This window comes from Mauremys mutica, chromosome 7, assembly GCF_020497125.1.
Source record: "Mauremys mutica isolate MM-2020 ecotype Southern chromosome 7, ASM2049712v1, whole genome shotgun sequence".
Classification (NCBI taxonomy): Eukaryota; Metazoa; Chordata; order Testudines; family Geoemydidae; genus Mauremys; species Mauremys mutica.
Window position 1 is genome coordinate 126028772 of NC_059078.1, and position 16465 is coordinate 126045236.

The 16465-nt window shown below is 58.7% G+C and overlaps 1 protein-coding gene across 9 annotated transcripts in view; it reads left to right on the forward strand.

The window, feature by feature from the left end:
* The window catches only part of SEMA4G (semaphorin 4G), a 101128-nt gene that overhangs the window by 55075 nt on the left and 29588 nt on the right, over positions 1-16465 (forward strand). The gene's annotated exons all lie outside the window — the stretch shown is intronic.

Below are 16465 nucleotides of genomic sequence, written 5' to 3' on the forward strand. Positions count from 1 at the left end.
GGTTGGTTTGAATAGGCTTTGCCCTGGGCACAGGAGCCACGCAGGGGTGGGGGAGGAAAGTGATGGTTTGTTCCCACACCATGAGACTGCACCTAGATCTTCCTGCCCCGGCCACTCGCCTCCTCCCCTGCATGCTCTCCCCAGCAGCGAAACAGAGCCGGGAGACAAACGCCAGTAACACTGACACCTCGGTGCTGCGCGCTGACACCTCCTCTCGCTGCACCAGCCGGTGCTGCACGCTCCAGCTGCTTCCGTTCCCATTTTTGAAGGCTTTTTTGTGTGTGTGACCTGAGCGCTGGAGACAAGATGTTAACTTCTAAAATAAAGGACTGGCTTGGTGAACCGCTGAGAATGGAGCCGGTCCAGCCCCTAGATGTGTGTGCGTGTGTGTGTGTGTGTGATTCCTCCCACACACACCGTGTGCGCCTTGCATGCACACACTGGGGGGGGGAGAGAGACTACAGGAGGTGCTAAAATATTCTTCACACTTCTTCAGAACATTCAGCGTTTTAAGATGCAAATCTGCAAACCATGGGTGTGTGCCCCTGTGTCAATCGAAGGCCCGTGAATAGCGGTGCTTGTACAGAACATGTACCTGCAGGATCTAAACAGCTGGAGATCACACGCTCCCCGGAAACTGCTTGTGTTGGGGTGTTTTGATCTCCCTGTCTCTGCCCTCTCTTTCTGACAGCTGCAGGGGCTACACGGAGAGGGGAACAGGGCAGGGCAGGGCTGAAGCCACCTCATCTGACATGATTTGGTTCCATCCCTGGTGATCTTTGGAATCCTAGAACCACTCCCCGAATCAGAGCACAAAAGTGAAATGGCTCCACACAGGCTTGGTGGCGTTTCATGGTGGGATCCTGGCGGGCAGCTTTGTACCGGGGCGGCTCCTTACCCCCATACGGGGACCTGGCTAGATGTTGGAATAGCCCATTACTGTGGATTTGTGCGTTCATGGCCTCTTGGCCACCCAGGCATCTTCAGACCGTCTGGAATCTGCATAATCTCTCTTGAAGCAGAAATCCTGGGGATCGGGGACATGGTCACTGGGGAGGAGAGAAATCCAGACCCGTATTGGTCCCTGTCTGGGGTTTTTCTCCGTAGTGGGTGTGGAGTGAGTACTTCCTTCCACGCCCTCTGGGTGCGGGGAACCCGAGATCTGGGCAGAGGGGGTGGCTCCTGAAGGAGCTGGGTCGTCAGGCAGGAGCACGGGGACCATTCCAGGAGCACTGTGGGTGCGGCCCACGGCCCAGCGAGATGCACCATGCGTTACGAGGGAGCTGAACCTACGCTCTAGGCTTGGGAATGGTGTAACGAGGGCCTTGAAACAATAACAGGTCATCTTGGCGTGGTTCCTCTCATCTCACAACTCTCTCTTTTGGTGCTAGGGCTTCTCTGCTCCGTCTTGTTTGTTCTTCTAAGGTTCCCGGGCATAGGCGCCGACTTATATGGGGCTCTGGGGCTTTAGCCCCATGAATAAATCCCAAGCAGGGGCTCTGCCCCACCAATGTTTTTTCTCCCCTGCTTGGAGCGCCCCCCCGCCGCTGCCGCCGCCGCCGCCAGGGCTGCCCAGAGCCCTTTAAATCCCAGCCGCCGCCGGGAATCAGAGGGCTCTGGGCTGCCTGCTGCGGCGGGAAGCCCAGAGCCCTCTGTTTCCCAGCGGCGGCTGGGATTTAAAAGGCTCTGGGCTCCCCGCGGTTGCAGGCAGCCCAGAGCCCTTTAAATCCCAGCAGCGGCTGAGATTTAAAAGGCTCTGGGCTCCCCGCGGTTGCAGGCAGCCCAGAGCCCTCTGATTCCCGGCGGCGGCTGGGATTTAAAAGGCTCTGGGCTGCCCGCCGCAGCAGACAGCCCAGAGCCCTCTGATTCCCGGCCGCGGCTGGGATTTAAAGGGCTCTGGGCTGCCTGCAACCGCGGGGAGCGCAGAGCCTTTTAAATCCCAGCCGCGGCTGGGATTTAAAGGGCTCTGGGCTGCCTGCAAACGCGGGGAGCCCAGAGCCTTTTAAATCCCAGCCGCAGCCGGGAATCAGAGGGCTCTGGGCTTCCCGCTGCGGCGGGGAGCCCAGAGCCCTTTAAATCCCAGCCGCGGCCGGGAATCAGAGGGCTCTGGGCTGTCTGCTGCGGCGGGCAGCCCAGAGCCTTTTAAATCCCAGCCGCGGCCGGGAATCAGAGGGCTCTGGGCTGCCTGCAACCGCGGGGAGCACAGAGCTTTTAAAATCCCAGCCGCAGCCGGGAATCAGAGGGCTCTGGGCTGCCTGCAACCACGGGGAGCCCAGAGCCTTTTAAATCCGAGCCGCGGCCGGGAATCAGAGGGCTCTGGGCTCCCCGCCGCGGCGGGCAGCCCAGAGCCTTTTAAATCCCAGCCGCGGCCGGGAATCAGTGGGCTCTGGGCTTCCCGCTGCAGCAGGCAGCCCAGAGCCCTCTGATTCCCGGCCGCGGCTGGGATTTAAAGGGCTCTGGGCTGCCTGCAACCGCGGGGAGCGCAGAGCCTTTTAAATCCCAGCCGCGGCTGGGATTTAAAGGGCTCTGGGCTGCCTGCAAACGCGGGGAGCCCAGAGCCTTTTAAATCCCAGCCGCAGCCGGGAATCAGAGGGCTCTGGGCTTCCCGCTGCGGCGGGGAGCCCAGAGCCCTTTAAATCCCAGCCGCAGCCGGGAATCAGAGGGCTCTGGGCTGTCTGCTGCGGCGGGGAGCCCAGAGCCTTTTAAATCCCAGCCGCGGCCGGGAATCAGAGGGCTCTGGGCTGCCTGCAACCGCGGGGAGCACAGAGCTTTTAAAATCCGAGCCGCGGCCGGGAATCAGAGGGCTCTGGGCTGCCTGCAACCACGGGGAGCCCAGAGCCTTTTAAATCCGAGCCGCGGCCGGGAATCAGAGGGCTCTGGGCTCCCCGCCGCGGCGGGCAGCCCAGAGCCTTTTAAATCCCAGCCGCGGCCGGGAATCAGAGGGCTCTGGGCTTCCCGCTGCAGCAGGCAGCCCAGAGCCCTCGGATTCCCGGCCGCGGCTGGGATTTAAAGGGCTCTGGGCTGCCTGCAACCGCGGGGAGCGCAGAGCCTTTTAAATCCCAGCCGCAGCCGGGAATCAGAGGGCTCTGGGCTTCCCGCTGCGGCGGGGAGCCCAGAGCCCTTTAAATCCCAGCCGCAGCCGGGAATCAGAGGGCTCTGGGCTTCCCGCTGCGGTGGGGAGCCCAGAGCCCTTTAAATCCCAGCCGCGGCCGGGAATCAGAGGGCTCTGGGCTGTCTGCTGCGGCGGGCAGCCCAGAGCCTTTTAAATCCCAGCCGCGGCCGGGAATCAGAGGGCTCTGGGCTGCCTGCAACCGCGGGGAGCACAGAGCTTTTAAAATCCCAGCCGCCGCCGGGAATCAGAGGGCTCTGGGCTGCCTGCAACCACGGGGAGCCCAGAGCCTTTTAAATCCGAGCCGCGGCCGGGAATCAGAGGGCTCTGGGCTGCCTGCTGCGGTGGGGAGCCCAGAGCCCTCTGATTCCCGGCCGCAGCTGGGATTTTAAAAGCTCTGTGCTCCCCGCGGGTGCAGGCAGCCCAGAGCCCTTTAAATCCCAGCCGCGGCTGAGATTTAAAGGGCTCTGGGCTCCCCGCCGCAGCGGGCAGCGCAGAGCCCTCTGATTCCCGGCTGCGGCTGGGATTTAAAAGGGTCTCAGCTCCCCCCGGTTGCAGGCAGCCCAGAGCCCTTTAAATCCCTGCCGCGGCTGAGTTTTTAAGGGCTGCGGGCTCCCCGCGGTTGCAGGCAGCCCAGAGCCCTTTAAATCCCAGCAGCGGCTGAGATTTAAAGGGTTCTGGGCTCCCCGCCGCAGCGGGCAGCCCAGAGCCCTCTGATTCCCGGCCCCGGCTGGGATTTAAAAGGCTCTGGGCTCCCTGCGGTTGCAGGCAGCCCAGAGTCCTCTGACTCCCAGCCGGGGCTGGGATTCAAAGGGCTCTGGGATCCCCGCGGCTGCCAGCAGCCCAGAGCCCTTTGAATCCCAGCCTCTGTCCGCTGATTGCCCCTCCCCAGACCCCTGCCCCAACTGCCCCCCAGAACCTCCACCCCCTATCTAAGCACCACTGGTCCTTGTTCCCCAATTACCCCCTCCCGAGACCCCTGCCCCTAACTGCCCCTTGGGACCTCAGCCCCTATCTAAGCCTCCCTTCTCCTTGTCCCCAACTGCCCCCTCCTGAGACCCCACCCAACTTCCCCCCCCAGGACCGCACCCCCTACCTGTCCCCTGATAAACCTCTTAGACTCCCATGCCTATCCAATTGCTGCCTGTCCCCTGACTGCCCCTTCGAACCTCTGCCCCATCCAACTCCCCCTGCTCCTTGTCCCTTGACTGCCCCCCGGAACTCCCTACCTCTTCTCCAACCCCCAAACCGCTTACTGTGCCACTCAGACCAGCGTATCTGGCTCCATGCAGCTCCAGACAGTTGCTGCCATGCTCCCCCATGGAGCCCACAGCCCTCTCCCACCCCCAGCACCTGCCTTCCAGATTTGAACACCTCAAAATTCAGGAGTGCTCAAGCTCGGTTTGGGCAGCTTTTACTTCATTTCTCCCAAATCAGTTTCCCCTGCAAGGTGCCAACTGAAGGTGTTGGAGAACAGAGAGATCGGGTGGCCTCCTAATGCCTGGAAAAGAGACAAAGGCCAGAGGAGGGAGTGTCAGTGCCTGTGCGGACTTCTGGGAAGTGCACGGTGTGGAAGGGGATGCTGTGATGCTTTGGAACATCTCCATACAAAGCCAGTCAGGACTCTGGGGGAGCCTCCTCTCTCGGAGCATACTGTCTCCAGGGCAAGAAGCTTACACCTTCCTGGGTCTGACCTCGGAGCATTCAGCATGCCCTTCCACGTCATGCACTTTCCAAAGTGAGTCTGCCCAGGCTGGTCCTGGGGCAACCAGAGGTCCCTGCACCCCAACTCTGCAGTCAGATGTGACTCTCAGCCAGACAGTAAAACAGAAGGTTTATTAGATGACGGGAACACAGTTTAAACAGAGCTTGTTGGTACAGAAAACAGAACCCCTCTGTCAGGTCCATCTTGGGGGGTGGGGAGCCCAGAACCAAGTTCTGGGTCTCTCCCCATTTCCCCAGCCAGCTCCAAACTGACACTCCCTCCTCTGGCCTCTGTGTCTCTTCCGGACAGGGAGGCCACCTGATCTCTTTGTCCCCAACACCTTCAGTTGGCATCTTGCAGGGGAAACTGAGGCACCCACACAGTATTCAGAGAAAATATTAAGAACATTCCCACTTCATCACAACAGATGCAACAAAATATAATACCGTATATTGAAGTAGGCAAGTGCTGCTTCTGACTTTCCACTTTTAATTGACCCTTGTAATCTTGTGGCGCTGACGCGTTGTAGCTTCATTTTATATCGGCTTACAGGGCGGGAGCGGGGGGGCACCACCATTTTGGGCCCCACCAAAAATTATACAAACCTGCCGCCTATGTTCCCGGGAATCCACCTCTTCTGCCAGGAGGGATCCCCCGGGACTAGTCAGATCTCTGCTCTCCCTGCTTTTCAGTGTCCTTCTCCTTGCAGCTTCCGGATGCTCGTGTGACAGCCACGCGCGCCCGTTGGGAATCTTCCACCGCAGGCCCATGCATGCCCCAGTGCAGTGTCGCTGCTGGACGGGGCCAGCTCTCCCCCGGCACCGCCGACGTTCCTGATGCTTCACTGTTGAAGTGAATTCTGTAACCACACACAGAGCATAGCGCCTCCCCCCAACGGATCCGTGGCTCACACGCGCTGAGTTGAGCAGCAGTGTCCCATCGGGGAGACGGGTGAAGGGAGGCACAGAGATGGGGCGTGACTCGAAGTTCACCAGCGAGTCTGTAAGAGCTGGGACTAGCGCTCCGCTCTGATTCTTAGCCCTGCCTCCCAAGGAGCTGTGTGATAAGCGCATGGCGCCCCCACCTGCCCTCCAGGATCTCCCCACCAAGGCGAGTAGCCCCAGGCAGCTCCCCCCCTCGCTCCTGGCTGGGAGCAGGAAGGCACGAAGCCCCAGAGGGCAGCTGGGCTCCCAGCAGGGAGCCATGCAGAGCAGAGCTCCGGCTCTCAGCCGCCCGCACTGCCCCTCTTCAGTGGGTGGAAGCGCTCCTGGTGTGGACAGAAGGAGGGTAGTGTGGACATGAGCCAGTGAAAGAATTACTGCGGCGTCTGCTAATCGACCTAACATAGCTTGTAGTGTAGACGTGCCCTGGACGCATGAGGAGTTGCAAGAGACGATTCAGAGAGAAGTGGGCGGATAACCCTTCTGCCGCCACGGGAGAAAGGAGAGTTAGTGAGTTACGGGTTGTTGTGATGAGCCAGGAAACCAGGGTCTCCACTGAGTCCCCGGCTTTTGGGACCTGGCAGAGTTATGAATTTAAGGGCTGGTCTGCCCTAGAAAATTCCATCGACCCAGCCGCAGCGCTCAGGGGTGTGAAAATCCACCCCCCTGAGCGAAGCAGTTAAGCCGACCTAAGTCCCCGTGTGGACAGCACTAGGCCAACAGAAGAATTGTTCCGTCGCCCCGGCTCCCTCCTCTCGGGGCGGTGGGTGACCTAGGCTGCTGGGAGAGACCCCCCCCCAACCCCGTTGGCGTAGGGAGCGTTTCTACTCAGCACCGCAGCTGGGCCGCTGTCGCGTTTGAAATGTGGAAGAGGCCTGAGCTCCCCGGCTGGTCTTTAGAAGGTGCTGCGCGGGTTTCCTTTGAGGAGGAGGATGGAGAGGTTGGAGAGAGGGTATGAAAAGTTACAGTCGCCCTCGTTCAGGACTATAAAATCGGGACATCTGGTCACCCTAGCTGAAGCCCCTGTGCTGAGGGTTGACCGTAGCAGTCTCTAAAAACAGCCCCTTGCAGCCCCACAGCTCCCCACCTGGGCTGGCCCCCGTCACCTCTGCTCTCTAGGTTTGCTGGATGGCTCGTTTCAGGCGCGAAGCCCAAGGGGAGGTTGGCAGCTGCAGTCGGAGGGGAAGTGGCTTTCCAGCCCTGTGTTCGGCCAGGAGTCCCCTTGTGACGCAGCTCAGTGTGTTAACAAGCCGTGACCCCATCAGGCAGCCTCCCCTGGGGACCAGGTCTAGATGAACATCTGGACGCCGCGGCTTGTGCTGCAGATGTGACCCACTTTACGTAACGTATCCCGTGTTAAATGCAGAGGGGGTCGATTCATAAATTCTGGTCCGGGAGACGCTGGGATAAATCCAGAGTAAATGAATTGAAGTCAGAATTGAGCGACGCTGCGGTAAATTTGTACCAGATCAGAATCTGGGTTATGGGCGGGAGGGGGCTGCGTGCGCCTCAGGCACTGGAAATACAGCTGCCCTAGCACGGATTCAAGGAAGACTGAGCGAGAGAATGCAACACATGAGGAATAATATTCCTGGACTTCCCTGTAGGGTAGGTCTATACGTGCTTCCCTGGCACAGGCCTCACAGCTGCTTCTGACTTTTCCCATGGCGTTCAGCTGTTCTGCGCAGAAGGCTGGATGGAAAGCAGGGCCCTTTCTATCAATCAGGGACTAGCGCAATCGGAGGTTCTGTAAACAAGAGGCATTGGACCTGCAAGGGATGGCTAGATGGCCAGCAAGGTAGGGCCGGGACAAAGATGAGGGCAGTATGAGGAAAGGTTAAAAAGACGGGGACTGTTCACCTTGGAAAAGAGACAACTAAGGGGGGATATGATAGAGGTCTATATATATCATGACTGGTGTGGAGGAAATGAATAGGGAAGTGTTATTTACCCCTTCCCATAACACAAGAGCCAGGGGTCACCCAATGTATAGGCAGCAGGTTTAAAACAAACAGAAGTACTTTTTCACACAATGCACCGTTAACCTGTGGAACTCATTGCCAGGGGATGTTATGAAGGCCTAAAATGTAGCTTGGTTCAAAAAAGAATTAGAAAGTTCATGGAGGCTAGGTCGGTCCATGGCTATTAGCCACGATGGTCAGGGATGGAATCTTGTGCTCTGGGTGTTCCTACACCTCTGACTGCCAGATGCTGGGATGGGATGAGAGGAGCTAGATCACTCGATAATTTCCGTGCTCTGGTCATTCCTTCTGAAGCGTCTGGCATGGGCCACCATTGGAAGGCAGGATCCTGGGCTAGACGGGCGATTGGTCTGACCCAGGATGGCTGTTCTTGTGAAGATCATAGGGAACAGGGGCCAGATCCTCCGCTGGTGGACATGGTCCCAGCTCCATTGCAGCTGGGCCCTCTTCACCCGCTGTGGTGTCTGAGCCCCTGGGCACTGACTTGGCGCAGGGTCACCACACAGCCCCGCTGTGGTGGTCTGTCCTGCATCTCTGGCTTGTGGGACCAGCAAAGCCGCCCATGATGTATGTTTTGGAGACCCTGCGCCGTCATGGCAGTGCGTTGCCCAGCACTGTAGCCCGTCTGCCACGCCACCCCCAAGTGCATTGCAGCCGTGGTCTGGCCAGGCCAGCTCTGCCTCTCCTCCCCCCCAAGCATCCGTTCACCCGACACTTCGCCCCTCTCTAAGGACCTTGAGGAGGCCATTTAGGGATTTGGGGGTTGGTCCTGCTTTGAGCAGGGGGTGGGACTAGAACCTCCTGAGGTCCCTTCCAACCCTGATATTCTATGATTCTTCCTGATCCGTCTCCCATCTCTAAGGATCGGAGTCTTTCTGACACGTCTCCCCTCTCTAAAGACCTTGGTCTTCCGTACGCCTCTCCCGTCGCTAAGGCCTGACTCTGGAAGAGCCCCCACCTCCCCGAACCCCATGTCAGGCTGCTGCTAGAAGTGCTTTTCTGCTGGCATAATTACGTCTCCATTGGGGATTTTGCCAGCATAGTTATGGGTTGTCACACTCCTGGCCAGCAGAGCTATGCCAGCCTATGCGTGAGTGACCAGCTGCCCGCTGTCCCGTGCAGGGCGGGGCACTGCTCGGCCGTTTGCCAGGACAGTAACGCTCCAAGGCCCCGGTAACCCTTTGGAGGAAGGCTCAGGAAACCTGTCGGCTGGGCCAGGCCAGCTGGGTCTCTTGCCCTTGCAGTGATGAGTGTATTGCCCACCATTGAGGGGAGCGAGCGTCCCTGGGGCTTGGGACATCGCTGTCTGTTTGAGGCCGGGTCAGTCGCTTTCGTGGGGGATCAGAGAGCTGGCTCTAGAGACGGGAACGCTCCCTCTCTGCGAGCGTGGTGGTGAGCCCAGGCCGGGATCCGCTCGCAGCAGCCTGGGTTTCTCTTCCTCCAAAGTGACTGTGCAGGGCAGTACCACCCAGCGCACCTGCGCCCTGGGAGTGGCACAGAGCCCTCCCTTCCCCTGATCAGCCGAGCTCTCTCCTCGGCTGGCTGCAGCAGGGCAGAGATGGGGGGGCAGAGGTGGAACGAGCAGTGAGCCGCCCAGCCGGGGAACGGGGACCCAGCGACAGCCCCTGCACGTGGGAGCCGTGCTTCTCCGCTCACTCGTTTGACTCCATCGGCAACTGCGTCAGAATCAGAGTGTGCCTAGTCCTGCGGGAGCTGCTGCCCCACTGCGCCAGCTCTCTGCGCTGGCATGCAGCCATTACCGAGACCTCGTTTCACTGCAGAAGGCAAAACTGGGTTAGGCTGGAAGCTGCTGGGAAAAGGGTCCTGGCAGATTCCTCCCTCTTCTCCAGTGCTGGAGTGAAAACCTGCCCCGCTTCCCTCCCCTGGGACCAGCACAGCACAGACACACACACCCCGGGCAAGCTTTCCTCCTCCCCCATGTCCTGGCACTGTGCTTTACCCAGCCCCAGGGGACAGGCTGTTGCAGGTAAGAGGGGACGGGAGGCTCCAGGCCTTCTTAGCCATGGCCTCTCTGGGGATCCGTCATGATGGAGCCTTTTGTGCTATGGTCACCCATGGATTAACGGCCGGCTTGCTGAGAGGTCTCCAAATGGCATTATCAGTGGGGCAGCAGCACCCAACAGGGGTGTCCCCAGGGGGGTCCTGTTCTTGGCCCCCCATTACTTAACATTGGTGTTAACGACCTGGAAGGAATCATGAAATCATCACTGGTAACATTTGCAGACGACACAAGAATTGGGAGGCGAAGGTGTGATGAGGAGCACAGGTCCCTGATCCGGCGATCTGGATCTCTTGGGAAACGGGGCACAAGCGGCCAACGTGTTTTGATCTGGCTACAGGTAGACGTATCCGGCGAGGAAGGAAGAACGCCGCCGTGCGCACAGGGCGGGTGGGGCTATCTTGGCAAGCAGCAACTCCTCGATTTGGAGGTCGAGGTGGAGACTCGGGGGAACCTGAGCTCTCAGTGCTGTGGCCGAACATGCACAAACAGGGGGGATCTCGCGCAGGAGCAGAGAGGTTATTTTACCTCTGGATTTGGCCCTGGTGCAACTGCTGCCGGGATCCTGTGTCCAGGTCTGGTGCTCACCGTTCAAGGAAGATGTCGATGAATTGGAGGGGTCAGAGAAAAGCCACAAGACAGATTAAAGGGTTAGAAAACCTGCCTTGTAGCAAGGAGCTCCATCCATGTAGCTTAACAAAGAAAAGTTTAAGAGATGACTTGCTCAGAGTCTGCACGTGGGGAATCAATCTTGAATAACGGGCTCCTCAGCCCAGCAGAGGAAGGCCTAACACCATCCGATGGCTGGAAGCTGCAGCTGGACAAATTCAGACTGGAAATAAGGTGTCAGAGTAATTAACCATTGGAGCAATTTACCAAGAGCCAGGCGGGTTCTCCATGGCTGGCGATTTTCAGATCAGGCCTGGCTGTTTTTAGAACAGGAGAGAGTTTCTAAGAGATCTGCCCTAGGGATTATTCTGGGGTAGGTCTCTGGCCTGGGCTAGACAGGAGGTCAGACGAGATGATCACACTGGTCCCTTCTGTGAATCTGTGGCAGGAGGAAGGGGGGGTGCTGCTGTTGGGGTGGCCCATGGCCAGATGAGCCCGTGGCTTTGGCTCCGTGAGCTCTCTGGCTGCTGGGGTGGTGGCAGGCTGGCTCCTTGCCATCTGCGTGGCTCTCTTCTGTCTCGCTGCCCCGCTCCTGGTCCCCAGCTGGTGCTGCGGGGAGGGGGGGGCTCGGGTGCAAGCCACACGGCTTCCTGCATCGGCACCTGAATTGCACCGGCTGTGTGGATGCTGCCCACGCCGGCCTCCACACGGAGATCCTGCAGTATCCGGTCCTGACCCTACAGCCTGGTAGCTTGTCTCGGTCCTTAGGAGGGGTCTCGGCACATCCCAGGGCACCAAAGTAACCAGCAGGGCTGCAGCTGGGAGGCAGGCAGTGGAGCACAGAAAGGGGCCGTGGTCGGGTTTAGATGGCTCTGGGATATTACCCGGACTGAGCTCCACCCCCAGACCTGTACTTCCCCCAGGCAGCACCTGTCCACTCCCCTCCCTCCGTGTCCATCTTCCCAGCTCCCAAGGCTGTGGGGGTGCGGGAGGAGGTGAAAAACGTTTCAAAAGCTTCCGCTTAAGAAATGAAACTTGGAGGGTCTCACAAAACCTGGGCTCCAGGCAGCTGGCGCCCCAGCACAGGGACGGCCGCTGGGGAATTTATGATACGAGCGATTTCTGCTCTCCACCCCCACGTGCAAACGGCATCTCTCCCGCCCGTTCCCAGGCCTTTGGGCCAGCACATGTATCCTGCTGTCTGATCCCAGAATCTGACACTGCAGGGCCCCGGGCAGGAGGGGCTCGTCCAGCTCGGAGTCCTTGGAGCAGAGCTGGCTGGGCTGTGAGACTGAAGTAACACAAAACGGGCGGGTGTCACAGCTTGGGCGCGGGGTGGGGCGAGAAACCGGTGGTTGGGAGTTCTGGGCTCTGGCCCCCCATGGGCCTGGGCCCCCTTAGCTTGGGGAGAGGGGAGGTCAGTGACGATGGGTCTGGCCAGCGCCCCCTCCTAGCTCGCTTTCATACTGAAAGTCCCCAAATGGGGGGAAGGGGAACCCCCCCGACTCCCACTGCTCTGTCTCCCCCCTCCCCTGTTGCTGAGCAGTAGATCCAGGCAGACACCTGCATGTTGGGACCTGGAAGGAGAGAACCCCCCGCCCTGGTTGGTTTCACACCGGGATAAGTCTTCATCCTCCTCCAGCTCCCCCCCGTCCCTGAGCCCATAACTAGCTGAGAGACGATCTGCGTGGTCCCAGCTTCCAGGCAAATCCAGCCAACCCAACCCAGGCTGCGAGCGCAGGAAGCACGTGCGAAGGTCTCGATCCGGAGCGGCCCCATGGTGCCAGCAGCTGGCGTCCTTCCATCAGGCTGGAGCCTGGATGGTGTCAGGCTGGCCTGGGACGCTCCGCGTTAGAAGAGAATAATCGCTCCAGGTGGACACGGTAATGTGACAGTTTCTAAGGCATCGGCAGCAGGTCCTCCTGCCCTGTTCCTCTGGCCGTAGTCCGGCAGAACTCCTGGAGCTTTAACTGGGAGGCTGCCGAAGAGGAGACTTCTGGCTTTGGGCCGTTGTCACGATCCACTGGGTGGGAAGCTACGTAGAACTGGGTTCCCTCCCCAATCATCCCCTCGGAGCAGAAGCACACTCCGGAGTGCCTTGGCAAGGCAATCAAAAGATGCCCCCAAAAGCAGGGTGAGTGGCTGCCATGTGGGCCTTTGGGTCTCTTCCCTGTGCCACGTAAGCCTGACCTCAGATCCGGCCAGGAACAGTCAGACGCCAGCTTTCCAGGGAAGCAGTGGGGTTTGCAATGTACAGCGCTCCAGGGACCTTTGGGGAGAGAATGCGGTTGCCTGGTGCCGCGTGAGGTCACTGGCTCCGAACACCAGCACAGAACGCACATGCGGCGACTGCTTGCAAGTGCCTGATTTCCCACGTTGCAGCAGATGGCAGCCGGGGTCCTGTCGGTTGGGACGTCACCTGCTTAATTGCAGCTCTTGGCCTAAGTTACCTTCCCTCCCCACGGCCGGAGCCTAGAACGTCTCGTTTGTTTCCTGACCGCTTTGGAGAGTCGCTCTGCTGTTGTGCATTACTGAAGCAGTAACAGCATTTCAAAGGCAGGTGCCTGCCATCTGTTCCCACTCCCCTTGGCTAGGGTTCCAGCACCCTGGAGGTCAAGATCAGATGGTTTGTGCTTTGCTTGGGGTGGGGGGGGGGAGGGTTTCCTTTATTTACTCTGCACAGGCCGGTTTGTTCATAAAAGTTTAACGATGCAAATACCTTGCCTGTGTGGGTTCCAGGTCGTTTGGGCGGGCGATCGTGCACCTCAGTTGTACACACTGTCACAGTGATTGTGTGCGCAGTCGGTCAGGCCAGTCATTTCGGGGACTGGAAGCTCTTTGGGGAAGGGACCGTGTCTACCTCAACGTATGTACAGCATCGTGCACAGTGGGCCCCCGATCCTGAGTGGGGCAGCTGGGCAGGACTGTACGATCGATCTTACGTGTGCAAAATAGTAATACCGGGTGTTCCTAGCAATCTGCAGCAGCAGAGCTCAGCATGCTTTGCAAAGGAGGGTGGTATTATTATCCCGATTTTACAGATGGGGACACTGAGGCAAGGTCACCCAGCAGCCTAGGGACAGCTGAAGAATCCCAAACCCCCTCACAACCATTGCTGGCTTTTCCTGTAGGACGGGGACACACACACGTCTCTGTCTAGCATTATCTGCATTGACACACAGAGAGGTTAAGTGACCCGTCCAAAGCCACACAGTGAGTCCGAGGCAGCGCTGGGGATGGATCCTTGTTCCTTGCTCTGCCGTTTGTTTAGTGTGTGGTTATTAGGGAGCGGGACCCCGTGGTGCTCGGGCGGCCCAGGGCTTTTGGGTAGTTACCTTCTTTCTGCAGGCCCCTCGGGATCGGGCCCAGACGCTGTTCCCACGCGATGGCTCCTCGGGGGCCTGTGTGAGATGAGCGTGGCCCAGTCACCGTGCAGGGAGCGCCCCCGCCCTCGCTGTTGGGCTCGATTGTGCCCCCGGCGAGCAGCCGCAGAGGCTGAGCCCTGCTTTCGCCCCTAGCAACTTACTAACCCCTTGGAAAGCTGCTCCTGGTGTGGGCCTGGGCCCCGGGAGCCCCTCGTCCTTTGTCCCTTCAGTTTCGAATCGCAGCTCCTGTGTGCGGGAGCCCCAGGAACAAGACACAAACCGCTGGGTGCCTGCGGGGAGATGGCGCTGCCGGTGCTTTAAGGAGTGGCTGGAAAGGTTTGGCTCTTTTCCCTACAGCCGCAGTCAGGTTTCCGTGCGTCCTTCCTTTTGTGTCTGGCTCTCTAACTCCTAGACAACGCTATTCCTTGGTGAATTCCAGCCGTGCTCTGTACACAGCCCTCAGGCGGGCTCTCCGGGGACTTATTTCTTCTCCTTCCAGCAGTGGAAGGACACCGGTGTCATAAACGGTGTGATTTGTTGTAGCAGGACCCAGACACTAATGGCTCCTGAATCTAAAGAGGGATTTTAATTAGTGGAGAAAACTTTCCAGCAGGAGACTGAAAGCAATTAGGGCCTTTCGCTTTCCGCAAGACCTTCCCCCTCATTCATTTCTTTTGTCCTCTTGGCTTGTTAGCCGGGCTGTTTAAATAACAATACTTGGTGTGCACATTCAAAGTGCTTTACAAACACTGGCTAATCTTCACCCCTGGGGCTGCTTTCAGGTTCTTCAAATGAAAAGGGGCTTTTTTTGGGTGGAAAAAAAATCCACCTTTTTAAAAACAAAATTGGCAAAAAAAAAAAAATAATAAATGGTGTCACATGTGTATGGCAGTGTTTTGTTTCCCCCAAACCGGGGCTTTGGTCAATGGAAATGGAATGTTTGGGAGAATGTTTTCAGTAATTTGGGGGGCGGGAAGTGGATAAATGTCACCCACAAAACTTAAAATTGGCTCATTCAAACACTTGCAAATGGAGGCAGTTTTTAAGTTGTTCACTGAACGGGTTTCCAGCGGGCTCAGGCCCAGCCCCTTTCCTGGGCTGGGTAAGGACCCCACGGTTCCTCTTCTTAAACCAGGGCAAAGAGAAGGTGACTTGGCAAAGCCCGCAGAGGGAAGCTGTGGCAGAGCCAAGATAAGGAACTGGGCGTTCTCGGCAGTTAGTCCGTCACCACTACACTAAATCCCTTCCTAGGCTATTGGCTTTTGTTTTAATTTTTCCCGCCATGCTGTGAACCTAGTGACCGCACACGTGTGAAATGTCACAGGAAAACATTCACTGCTTTGCCAAGCGGCACGTTCTTCCTGCGTCTCGCTCTGCTGTGAAATGGAACAGATCGGCCCGGCTCGCCACAGCAGGGCGTAGGGATTCCCGAGCCACCGTCTGACTGGAAACGGGCCCCTTTTCGGGCCCACCAGGCCCAATCTCCTGGCTTAAAACCCGCACGATGTTGCAGACTCTAGCTGGATCTGTCTCCAGCTCGTGAGTGGGGAGGTGTCGGGAAAGCCCTGGAAATCGCACTGAGGCCTTGTCCCTGGACCGACGAGGCACCAGTTTAACTAAGAGACACAAACACTCATATTGCTAGCCCAGTGCGACCGCCTGTGTGGCGACCGTTTCAGGCAGGTCAGAGGGGCTTAGCCGAACTCAATCGCCTCCATTGCATCGGGCTGGCTGCCGCGGGACTAATCAGCTTTAAAGTTTGTTAAACCAGTGCCTCATACGGGCCTAGCTTATCCCCTCTCCTGCATAGGAACAGCGATAGCGCTGCCGTTAAAGCACTCCGGGTGTAGTTACACCGGCGGTGACAGCCGTACTGCTCCTGTGGCTGTACACCCGGCCGGCGGTGCAGAGCTCCGTCTCCCTGCGGTGTTTGAGTCACAGCCGCTTCCCCCGCCACGACCCGGCAGCCGGAGGAGGCTTTCCCACTTCTGCTTACGAAATCCCAGCTGGCCTTGGCCCCCCCAAGGGAATCAGCAAGCCGCCAGCCAGCCCCCACTTCCCATCCATCTGCCTGTCTCTCCCTGCCCCTGGGCATGAGCCAGGCTGGCAGCCCTAAGGGGAACTGAACGTACCACAGCCATGGTCATGGGCAGCCCTGCCAGCTGGTGCCTGGATCCCCTCCCCCATGTGGGCACTTGGTGCAAACCAATGTAGGGAGGTCCTGTAATGCACTAAAGCCAGGGGGCAAGGGAGACGCTCTGAGCAGGGACTCACTTGGGCTGGCTGTGGGCCCATCTGCTGCCTCAGTTTCCCTCAAGGCTCCAAAGTCTCCCTAGTCATTTTTCAGGGCTTCCCCTGGCTTACAGCCTGGCCTGCAGCCTGCCGTGCCTTCCCTCCAGCCACACGACTCCTCAGTGGTCCTCCAAGCGGGGGCTTTTTACCCAGCAGGCGCCTGCTCCCTGCATGGCTCTCCCTCTCTCTCTGACCTCAGGCTGTCACTGCATACTGGGACCCACCTCTCCACCGACCCCCACCTCCGGGACAGCCAAGTGCCTGGTACATGCAGCGCTTAGAGAGAGGTGAGAGAGCGGGGTTCCCTGGAGCTGGGGGACCTCATACAGCAGCCTTACAAAGAGCAAGTGCTGAATCAAAGGGACCAGCATGGACAGCTGGTGTGCGGCTTGCGGCCTCCAGAGCTGGCTCCGGGGAAGCAGCCTTGTCCTTCAGCTCCTAA